Source organism: Dermacentor variabilis, unplaced genomic scaffold, assembly GCF_050947875.1.
Source record: "Dermacentor variabilis isolate Ectoservices unplaced genomic scaffold, ASM5094787v1 scaffold_29, whole genome shotgun sequence".
Taxonomy (NCBI): domain Eukaryota; kingdom Metazoa; phylum Arthropoda; class Arachnida; order Ixodida; family Ixodidae; genus Dermacentor; species Dermacentor variabilis.
Window position 1 is genome coordinate 274,303 of NW_027460467.1, and position 10,999 is coordinate 285,301.

Here is a 10,999-nt window from a genome sequence, read left to right on the forward strand (position 1 = left end):
TCCTTCTTCCTTTTTCTCGTTAGCTTCGAGTGGACGTTTTACCGGGCCCGCTCCTTTAAGGGGCTCCGTCGTGTCCATGTGACTCGGAGAGTGTCCGAGCGATTCCGCAGACTCGTTGCTTGTCTTGTTCTTGTCATTTTCCGCGTGGTGCTCTTTTTCTTTAGCTCGAGCAGGCTTCTCCTCTAATTCTTTGGTGTCCGCTTTCTTCGCTGGTTCACGGGTGCCTTCCTTTGGATCAGGACGTTGCACCACGCCACCTTTTCCAGCCGTCTCTTCAGCATCGAATGCGTTCATTGTGTGCTCGTGGATGACTTCATCACTTTTGGATGGTCCCGCCACATTCGCGTAAGTTTGCACGCACGAGCTTTCGTCGTGCCCGAAGCGTCGACACAAAGCACAGCGCGGTACGCGACACTCTCGCCTGATATGACCTGTGCGGTTACACCTCAGGCAGAGCGGGGCACGCCCAGGCGCAACCAGCTGTGTCATGATGCCGGCGACCCGAAGTTGATGCGGGAGGTCGTCTATGGTAATTCCGGGTTTCAGCTTCATCGATACGATGCGGGTTGACGAACCTTTATCGGTGATGCCTTGCACGCGCCAGCGTTCCTTGAAGACCTCCGTAACCTTCCCAAAAGGCGTGAGCGCGGCGCGGACGTCCTCATCTTGCACGTTGTGAAGGAGCCAGTAGAGCTTAAGCCGCACATCCTGGCTGGCTGGGTTAACCACAAGGCAGCGACGCTCCTTAACCGTAATGTCTCCGAGGGCCAGCATTTTCTTCATAGCATCTGGGCTTCTGAAAGTAACCGCCCACATGTGGTTCATCTGGAAAGCCCCCAAGGCGTCAACCTCGGGAAGCAGACCCAGACGAACTAGCGTGTCTCGAAAATCGAGACTCGGTAGGGCCTTGCCTTTACGTCTCCGTAAAGAAAGAGCGTGTTGGGCACGCATGGTCCTGTAGGCAGAGGCGGCAAAATAACTTGGTAGTCCTGGCTACCCATAACAGCATTCCTGTTACCGCGGCTCGTCTGAGCCGCAAACACCGCCCCAACGGAGCAAGGCATTCTGCGTCCGCACCGAACGGTGGCCGGAAGTAGAATCTGAACCACCAACGCCCTGCGGCTGCTTCCTATACATAGTTTGGATCATTCCACTTCATCCACAGCTCCTTTCAAAAATGAACTGCGTCGGCTGGGAATCGAACCCGGGCCACCCGCGTGGCAGGCGAATATTCTACCACTGAATCACCGACGCTTTTTTTTTTTATTTATTGCCGGTCTTCGACATTACTCAGACGGTACAGTTAGCACACACTTGTGTATCACAAATTCCAACCGTTGGAGGAGGAAAAAAAAACGGAAGGTGCGTAAAGAAAGAAACCGCACAATAAAGCCGTCTGTCCATATTGGACTGGCTTTGTCATACTAAAATTCCTTCATGGCTGTCAGGGGTTCTAGCCTCGACAGCCAATCCGGTACACATTCTTGTATTTTATGGATTTCAATAAATCGCGACATACATTCCTTGAAGTAAGCACGAGCTGGCCTAGCATCAAGATCGCAATGGTACCCTGCCATACGAGCCCGCCATATACAGTGTAGAGCATTTAACATAACAAAGTCATAGGGAACCCCGTCGTCATCTTTAATGGCCAGATACCTGATACCTTGGGGGTCCACCGGCAGCTCTTTCTTCAGGGTTCGCTTTAAGACGTCCCAGAAGAAAACTGCCGCCCAGCAATGTAGGAAAACGTGATCTATATTTTCGGGCTTCTTGCATATCAAGCAGTGCGACCCCCAAGGTACGAGACAACCCCGTTCCTCCAGAAACGTCTTCACGGAGAGCGTTCCTGTGTGTAGCTTAAAGAAGAAGGTCTTTACCCCTGGTGGCACCTGCATCTGTTTTACTCTTTTAAGTACATCCTGTCCTGGCCCTCCACTGTATATGGCTCTGTATAAGGGCACTGGGAAAACAATGTCGCATACATCTCTATACAATGTTTTCCTTTTCACATCACAAAGGTAATCATTTGTAAAGCGAACAGAAAGGAAGCGTACACTGTCAACAACTTCCTTGAAATAACCACGCAGAGTTCCAGTCAAATTTGCCGTGCTAACAACATGTGCCGGCAAAGCGTTACTCAACCTTAGCTGACATACGGCGCGCAGAAAAGGATCGCGAACATCGCGAAAAAACAAAAATCGGTTTACAACTTGACGAACAAAAAGATGCGACAGGCCCACACCCCCATCCTTCACTCTTCTGAACAAATTTGTTCGGCTGCACCTTTCCCATGTTGATCCCCAGATGAAAACTGCGAACACTCTGTGCAGCCTTTGCACATTTACTCTAGAACAATACAGCGTTTGCAAGACGTAATATAACTTAGTAATAAAAAACACGTTACAAATTGTCGCTCTTGCAAAAATGGACAGGTTAGTACTTTTCCATTTGTCTACTTTTTCTTTCAGTTCCTTGGTTTGGTTCCTCCAGTATTCGTCGCTGCTATTATACCTGTCGAGGGGAACACCCAGATACCTGGTCGGAGTTTTCACCCAGTTCACGTTCGCGAAATAGTCGGGTGCAGAAAACCAGTCCCCGTGCCACAGGCCTAGCGATTTGCCCCAGTTTACTCTGCTACCCGTTACGGCGCAGAAATGTTGTACTACAGATATGGTTTCCGTTACACTTGGTTTGTCAGTGCAACACACTGCAATGTCATCTGCATATGCGAGCAACTTCACTTCGGTCGCTGCCAATCTGAAACCACGTATTCCGTCATTTTCATTAATTGCTACACACATTGCTTCTACGTAGATAGCAAATAATAGCGGACTGAGGGGGCAGCCTTGGCGCACTGAACGCCTGATGTTAATGGGGGCCCCCAGACACTTGTTAACAATTAATCTTGTTGTGCAGTTCTGGTACGCCAAGGCCACGCCCTCAGTGATGATGGAACCGACATTAACATGATCTAAGATGGCAAACAAAATAACGTGAGCGACACAATCGAACGCTTTCTCTAGGTCGAGCTGAAGTACTGCAACACGGCCACCGATGACGTCACAGCACTCGAGCACACATCGCATCTTATGGATGTTTGAAAAAATAGATCGCCCTTTGATGCCACAAGTTTGATGGTCTGCGACTATTTCCTTGATGACGCCTTGAAGCCTGCAAGCTAAAACCTCCATAAATATTTTATAATCGACGTTTGTTAGTGAAATCGGTCTGTAGGATGACACAAATCTGAGTTTGTCTATTTGATCGCTCTTCGGTATTAGAATGGTGTGCGTTTTTCCAAAGGAAGGTGGTAATGATTTCTTTTCGTATGCGTCATTAAATACATGCGCAAGCAAAGGCGCCAGCTCTGTTTTAAAAGCTTTATATAGACCCGCGCTGAGTCCATCAGGTCCCGGTGATTTACCCAAGTTCAAATCGTCGATTGCCTTTTCGACTTCTCTCTCCCTTATTTTTTCCTCTAATCGCTTTTTTACGTCATCGCTCAAACGTGGCATGCGATGCAGAAAACCTGCTTTAAAACCCTCAACATTCGCTTCCTGAAATGCGAAGAGCGAGTGATAGTACTCAAAGAAGGCGCGCTGAATGCTATCACTGTCTTCAACGACATTCCCATTCACTAAAATCTGCTCGACATGGTTTCTTCGTCCATACGCCTTCTCAAGACCCAGCGCCCTTTTAGTGGGCGTCTCCCCTGCCGCTAGTGCATCCGCTCGTGCTCGCACGATGGCTCCTTGATAGCGTTCCTTGTCAAACAGTTCAAGTTTTTCTTTGACGTTTCGCACATCGTCTTTGTACGCACCAGGCTCTTTGCACTCAAGCGTTAGCAGCTGCCCAAGCAGTGTTCTGAAACCCTTTTCTTTCATTTCCTTCTCGAATTTTTTACAACTGGATCTTTCTATTGCTTTCATTTTAATCTTTTCTTTAAAACATTCCCACTTCTCGACGATTGTTCCCGCAGCATCACATTGAACTTCATTAATCGCATCCCGTACTACCTGTAAAAAGGGCTGGTCATTTAGTAACAAGGCATTCAGTTTCCACATATCCCACTTAAATACATGTCGCTTTTTCATTATACCTACGTTAAATTTCACAAGGCAGTGATCTGAAAACGACACTGGTACTACACAGTAACCGTGGCATCTTGGAATCATATCCAATGAAATGTACATTCGGTCCAAACGCACATGGCTGCTGCCCTGAAAACGTGTAAAAGTCACTTGACGCCCCCCTTCCAGACATTCATAAACATCATCGAGTTCATTTTCATTAATTAAATTTGATAACACTTCACTGCTTCGGTCACGCACACCTGCATTATTGACTCTGTCTCCAGCACTCAACACACAATTAAAGTCCCCTAACATCATCACGCGCATATTACAACAAACATATCGTGAAAGGTTCGAAAAAAAAACGGGCGCGCTCATCTACTGAATTCGGCGCATATACGCATATGATGCGGAACTCTGAATCACCCATAACAATATCACAAAGAACAATCCTTCCTGACTGACACGAAAAAATGCTATGAATCTGCAGTCCAGGCAGCTTCGTCACAAGAAGAACGCACCCTCCAGCTGTGCCTACAGCATGGCTAACCACCGCAAAATACCTAGTCGTGAAACGTCGCACCATGCTCCCGGTCTCCTCCTCTCCTTCAACCTTAGTTTCCTGGACGGCTAGTACGTCTATGTCGTGGTCAGTGACGAAACGTAGGACCTGACTTTGCCTACGACTAGCCGCCAGCCCTCTCACGTTTAATGTGGCAATCCTCAGGGACGGTATTTGAGCCATCTTGATCTAAAAGAAAAGTAAAGTAGGCCCGGAGCATGGTGCTTACCGCTCACGACTAGCCCTCGGCTAGCCGCCTCCGGGACCTCCCGGTTTGTTGGTGTCCTTAGACGTGGCCGCTTTGTCGGCAGGCTTCCTTTCAGGCGGTACATTGGGCTTTGGCTTGTAGCCCATCCGCCTCCCATGAGGCGTCTTCGTCGGTGGTCCCTCACTGGTGCTGGGTGCCCGATCCTCGCGGTCCTTCGTCTGATCGTGGGTGCGCTTGACGGAGGCAGCAAGATCCCCAGTACGGTCGTCGTCGGTGACGCCCTCGTCCTGCTGCATTGCGGTCGCGTCGTCAGTTGCGTCTTCACTGACGTTTCCCGTCGCCTGCCCCTGGGTCGTAGCATCCCGTTCCGTCCTACTCGGCTTCTGAGTAGCCTCAGCCGCGTTGCCGTCTACCTCCAGAATCGTCGTCCCACTACTTGTCTCTGTCGACACCATGTCACCGGTTCCTTTAGCCGCGTCCTCCGCCTCGGCCACATCCATGAGGTGCTCTGCCGCAACATCATTCACTGGTGGGCCTGTCACAGCGGCATAGGACTTCACGCATTCAGCGTCGACGTGGCCGAAACGTCTGCACCGGGTACAACGCGGTACTCTGCACTCACGGCGGACGTGTCCCGTGCCGTGGCAGCGCAGGCACTGCATCGGTCGACCGGGAACGACGACCAAGGCTAACTCTCCACCGACGCGGATCTGATGGGGGAGGTCTTCCACCTTCATACTGGCCTTCAGCTTGAGAAGGACGGTCCTGGTGGTTGAGGTCTTGGTTCCCATGCCTTCAACGCGCTACCGTTCCCGGCTCACCTCCTCCACCTTGCCGAAAGCCGCGAAAGCCGTCCGGACGTCCTCGTCGGCAACGCCGTAGAGCAGCCAGTGAAGCCTAAGCTTCACCTGTTGGTCCTGCGGGTCAATGATGAGGCACCGTCGTCCCTTCACTTGAAGTTCCTTCAGGGCAAGCAGCCTTTTCGTTGCAGTTGCATCGCAGAGGGCCACTGCCCAGACGTGGTTGATTTGGTACGCCCCTATGCATACCACATCCGGCAGCAGGCCCGTCGGCAGAAGGGCATCCCTGAAATCCTCCACCTTGTACGGCCTCGCACGTACATCACCGTGCAAAAAGACGGTGTTAATCACCAGTTGTCCTTTAGGCAGCTGCGGCAAAATAAAAGCATAATCCTTATCATCGTTGAGCCTATTTCCGCGGCCAAAAGTGGCCGCTGTCGCTGCTCCACTGGAGCCCATGATCCTGCTGACCGCTCAGCTCGGCTGCCGGAAGCAGAATCTGAATCACCGACGCTTGTGCTCACTCTTTTTCCTTTATTACCAACATGGCAACATACAAAACAAGACATTTTACTCACGCAGGAAACGCTTTCCTGTAAAAGCGCTGGTGTTTGGCCTACATCTGGTTTGATATAGGTCACAGAGCCCCGCGAGCGCTTGTTCGTGAAAACATGCTCTACCGTAGACAGAGACTGATGCGGAAGAAACAAAGGCTTCTTTGTCGGCTCGAACTGTAGTTTCCTAACATCGTTAAAAATTAGTAATGCACCCATATTTTATCTGAATTGAACGCACTAGACAACTGCTATTATGTATTCCTGCCTACGACAAACGTCAGTGACGGTTCTTCACCGGTAAGAGCAACGCATGCGTAATGCGAAGACGTGGGCTCGTATATAATCGATAAATAAATGGAAACGAAGGTGGATGAAGAAACAGCTGGCCGGAGAGCTGTTTCTTCATCCACCTTCGTTTCCATTCGTTTATCGATTATATATATATATATATATATATATATATATATATATATATATATATATATATATATATATATATATATATATATATATATACATATTGAATCTATAGAGACAGAGAATTTATTATGAGCTTCTTCCTTACCTGCACAAACTGCCATCAGCCGTCTGTTTTTTTTTCTCTTAATCACCTGTGTGTGTTATCATCATCATTAGCGTGGGCTGCTCTGTGTCTTCGCGGAGTCTCTCGGTTCGAACAAAAATTGCGCAGGGACAACTGCCCGAATATGCATAGATTGTCGAAAAGATGGCTATATCTGGTTAATTAAAGTGAAAGCAGAGGCTTTCAGCGAAGATACGTGAAGGCACAGGGAAAGCAGCACGGTGCGCTGTCTATCAACTGGTTGATTATTGCGACAGACAAACAGTTATGTTTGGGAGAGTGACTCATGAAATGCAGAAAAAACATTAAAATGATAAAACAAGGCAATGGTTGTCTTCTTTACATTATGGCGCATGCGCACGGCAAATTCGTCTTGTGATCGGTTAGGAGATAAATGTGCAGTTTCCTTGTAGATTGCAAGACAGATGGCACACTGGCACATTTATCATTCAATATGGGCATTCAATTCAATTAAATTCTTTATTTGCAGACATAGAACATACAGAAATATCAAAACTGGTTTCGATTATTTCCCGGACCATTTGGTTGCCACTTTTTGCTAACACTTCACACTTGTGGAATTCAGGGTGGCAACTGCGCTTTTTGCAATGCGTACCTGCAGATGGCCGCTGACTGCTTTTACCACGTTGTAATGGCACTTGGTATGCTATAATGCCAACGCGTTTGCTACAGCGTATGTGCCCTGGTAGCCACTGGGTATCGCCTTTGGGTTTTGGTTTGCTATCCACTCATATTTTCGCGTTTGAAACATTCTATCCTAATTATTATAAATATAAACCCTACAGTATATAATCTCTACTTAACGTACGCTTCACAACAGTTATTATTCAGTACTTCGCGTTACGGAGATGACAACCACGGTTCAGTCTACCAACTTGTTTTTCTGTACTTATGCCGTTTTTCGCCCATCCGGCATTTCGCAATGCCAACAGCGCAGGAGAAAGGAGGACGTGGGTGGAGGTGCTTCGTGAAAACATATTTGAGGTGTGAGAGGGGTGTAGACCACTGGGTGTAGCTTACAACCTTGAAACCAGCGCACCACCACTGAAGTAACAACGGCCTCAGCAAGTCTACAAAGAAAATAAGTATTATGCCTTCTTCATGGCATCCTCACATGCCCCTAGCTTGTGCTCCGGATGCTGGGGAATGTCGCTAGGGATAGACGATTCGCATTTTTAACTCTCATATGAGCAACATCCGACTGTGCATGGGGTACGATGTATGTGAACACTTATCTTGTTGATGTCAACATTTTTCACAAGTTCGTCGTTGTGCGGTTGTGGTTTCGTTCTGAGCTGTGCATTGTTATGCCGCATTTACTTTCCTTTTTTTGAGTGCACTCTCTAGTTTACCTTGCGTTCTGACGAATATTGACGTTTATTTATGTATAATTAACCCGCTAATTTAAGTGTCGCTTTCCTTGTGTTATTTCCAAAAGTCTTTTGATACTTTCTTTTTCATCCACGCGCCTTTTCCGTCGTAGAGCAGAATGCACTTTGTTCCGGCGTGCACTGGGTGGCACAGTGTTGTAGAAACTGTTGCACCTTGTCGCGTACGCGCGATCTTTTGGTTCAGACACAATTCATCTTGTGTCGTGGCCCATTGCACCGTTTAATCGCCGAAGCATATTAAAACGTGGCAACGTGCATGATAGCGATGAAGGTGGTGTTGGCGCGATGTCAACATACGCAAAACGGACGTGCCAGAAGTGCGCAATTAAAGCGCTGTGTTGAGAAAATTTAAGGACCCCGATGGTGTGTTAAGATAAGCTAAATTCTTGTAAAGTGTTTTCACAGCCTATATATGTATCGTGCGTAGACACCTTATTATAAAAAATGGAGGGCAAAAATAGACGCGATCACACTGGAAGGTACGAAGTACTGGGGAGCATTTCTTGACACGCAATGACCTTCAGTTACTGTTGCCGATACGGAGGATGATCTTGTGACTTTGGCGGGGATACTTAAAGAAAAGGGATTCCAAGGCTCTTAGCAAGAACTTCTGGTTTTAAAAAGTGCGTGCGTCGAAGGTAGACCACTAGCCGTAGATATGGGCAAACAAATGATTTGATTGGATTTGGCCAATCGTGTGAGCAGTAGCAAGGAAATGAACTTTTCCTATTGTTTTTCTTTTGCAACCAAGACGTACAAGGTTGACACGTCACACGCGTCTGCGTAATGTATAGTTGAAGCGGACACTTGACAGCTCCGCATTATCGAGTTTCTTTCTCGCTTTAAATAACCTCTTCAAGTGGAATGTAATTCAACGATTAGTTCCGCGCTTGTTCTCGATACGCTCCCGTGTTATCATATCTATTTTCACTCTAAATTCTCTTAAAAGTATGCTGATATACTGCGATAACGGCTATAGTCATCACTTTGTTATTTTCGTAATACGTTGAAATTAACGTTGATGATGCCTTCGTGCTTGTTTTTTCTTTTTTTTTCACATGTAAAAGCTGATCTACTGAGAGCATAGAAAGTGTTTCTTTATTTTGGAACAAGAGTAGATTTTTTTTTAACTTTGGAATGGCTTTGGCACAAATGTAATGTACTTCAAATTTAGGCAAGGGCCGTATGCGGCTTTCACTGGGGTGTGGTTGAAAGAGTGTATTTCAGAAGCATATTCAAATAAAAAACAAGTACATTATTTTCACCTCCAAGAGAGACGGGGAGTCCGGAAACAGCTACTTAGAAACAGCTTAAGGAAGCCCATTCCCCCGAATAGCAGTTCACCTACGTACTAAAATCTACATAAATATATGTGAGGACAAAATTGATTCCAACAAGTAGTTCCGAATTGTAGGCAGTGTCTGGCAACTTGTAATTTTTTGACCATGGATAGGTAAAAACAAAAAAAGTGCACTCGAAAAAACTGCGTCGGCCGGGAATCGAACCCGGGCCACCCGCGTGGCAGGCGAGTATTCTACCACTGAACCACCGACGCCGATGTCACGCCACTTCTTATTCAGTTACAGATAGCGCGTCTTGCATACCAACGTCGGGCTGCTGCATCAAGGTCATCGCGACGACGAGCGCTTCCTTGCAGAAAGACACGCCACTTCGTCAGAGGAAACATGTGCGGTCGTGCGAAATATAGAGCGCGGCGCGAGGCAGAGGGCGGTGCTCTAAGATGGAGTACTCAGATAAGAATAGTACACAGTGGCGTTGCAAGTGTTTCAGTGTTCGATGCAATGTAAGACCGCAATAAAAAAAAAAAAATTTACGAGCTCCTTTTGAGAACGAACATCCAGAAAACAGCGTAAGGAACACATTGCTCTGCTTCAAAAATAATTAGCGAGAAATGTAGATAAGCCGCTTGAATCGTGCTTTAGCCGCACTCTCGAAGAGTCCGGTCGAATTCTCAGTGAGCGAGTAGAATTAGGGGATTCGAGCTAGGGGCTCTACTATACGCGCACATATGAAGAAAAATACACCGAAGCCAGAGACAATGAAGACGCCCCAGGGGATGCCTTCGCCGTGAGCGGCGCTTGCTAACACTCCCAGTGCTAATCATGTACACGTACACATATGCTGAATGAAGTGTTCTTCAGAATGGATGGTCGCCATTATTTATCGATGTAAATTAAACATAGATAATTTTCCCTATGCCTCTTTTGGCTCCACTATCTGCTTCTTTGGATACTGTTCTGATGGGATTTTGCATAGCCTGAAAATAATAATAGCCAATCAAGCGGTTATTTATTCACCAGGCCCAGGAGCAACCATAAGGTCTAATAATATTATCATCATTATTAAAATTAGTATTCATAATAATAGCAATGGTAGTAAATCAACTTTGTTAACGTGCCCAGGAACGACCTGGTGGTCTTCGTCGTGAACGGTCGGTCGGGACCGCGGCCGGGATTTGATCTCGCGCTCTCGTGCTTAGCAATGCAACGCCGAAGTCACGATATGCCACCACGGCGGGTCTTTGTGACGCTGGGTAGAGGTGTGAGTGCATTTCTTACTTGAGCAAAAACTTGTGGTCATGCATGAGACACGGAGATAGATAAGTTCAAGCGAAATGCTTTGCGTCGAGGCTTACAATGTCTGGAAGCTGTTGCGTGAGCGTGTTTCGGAGGATCGTTGGCCCGGTTACTACGCAGTCCTTAGCCCAGCTTGTCAAGTGAGTGTTGAGGACCAGTAAATCGATATTGTACGTGCTGCAAAATAAAATAAAAGAAAAAAAA

At 47.1% G+C, this 10,999-nt stretch overlaps 1 non-coding gene across 1 annotated transcript; it reads right to left on the minus strand.

The window, feature by feature from the left end:
* Window positions 1-9,682: 9,682 nt before the first annotated feature.
* TRNAG-GCC (transfer RNA glycine (anticodon GCC)) lies at window positions 9,683-9,753 on the minus strand. Its single transcript has one exon. It is a non-coding gene; the product is annotated as a tRNA-Gly (tRNA).
* Window positions 9,754-10,999: the final 1,246 nt, after the last annotated feature.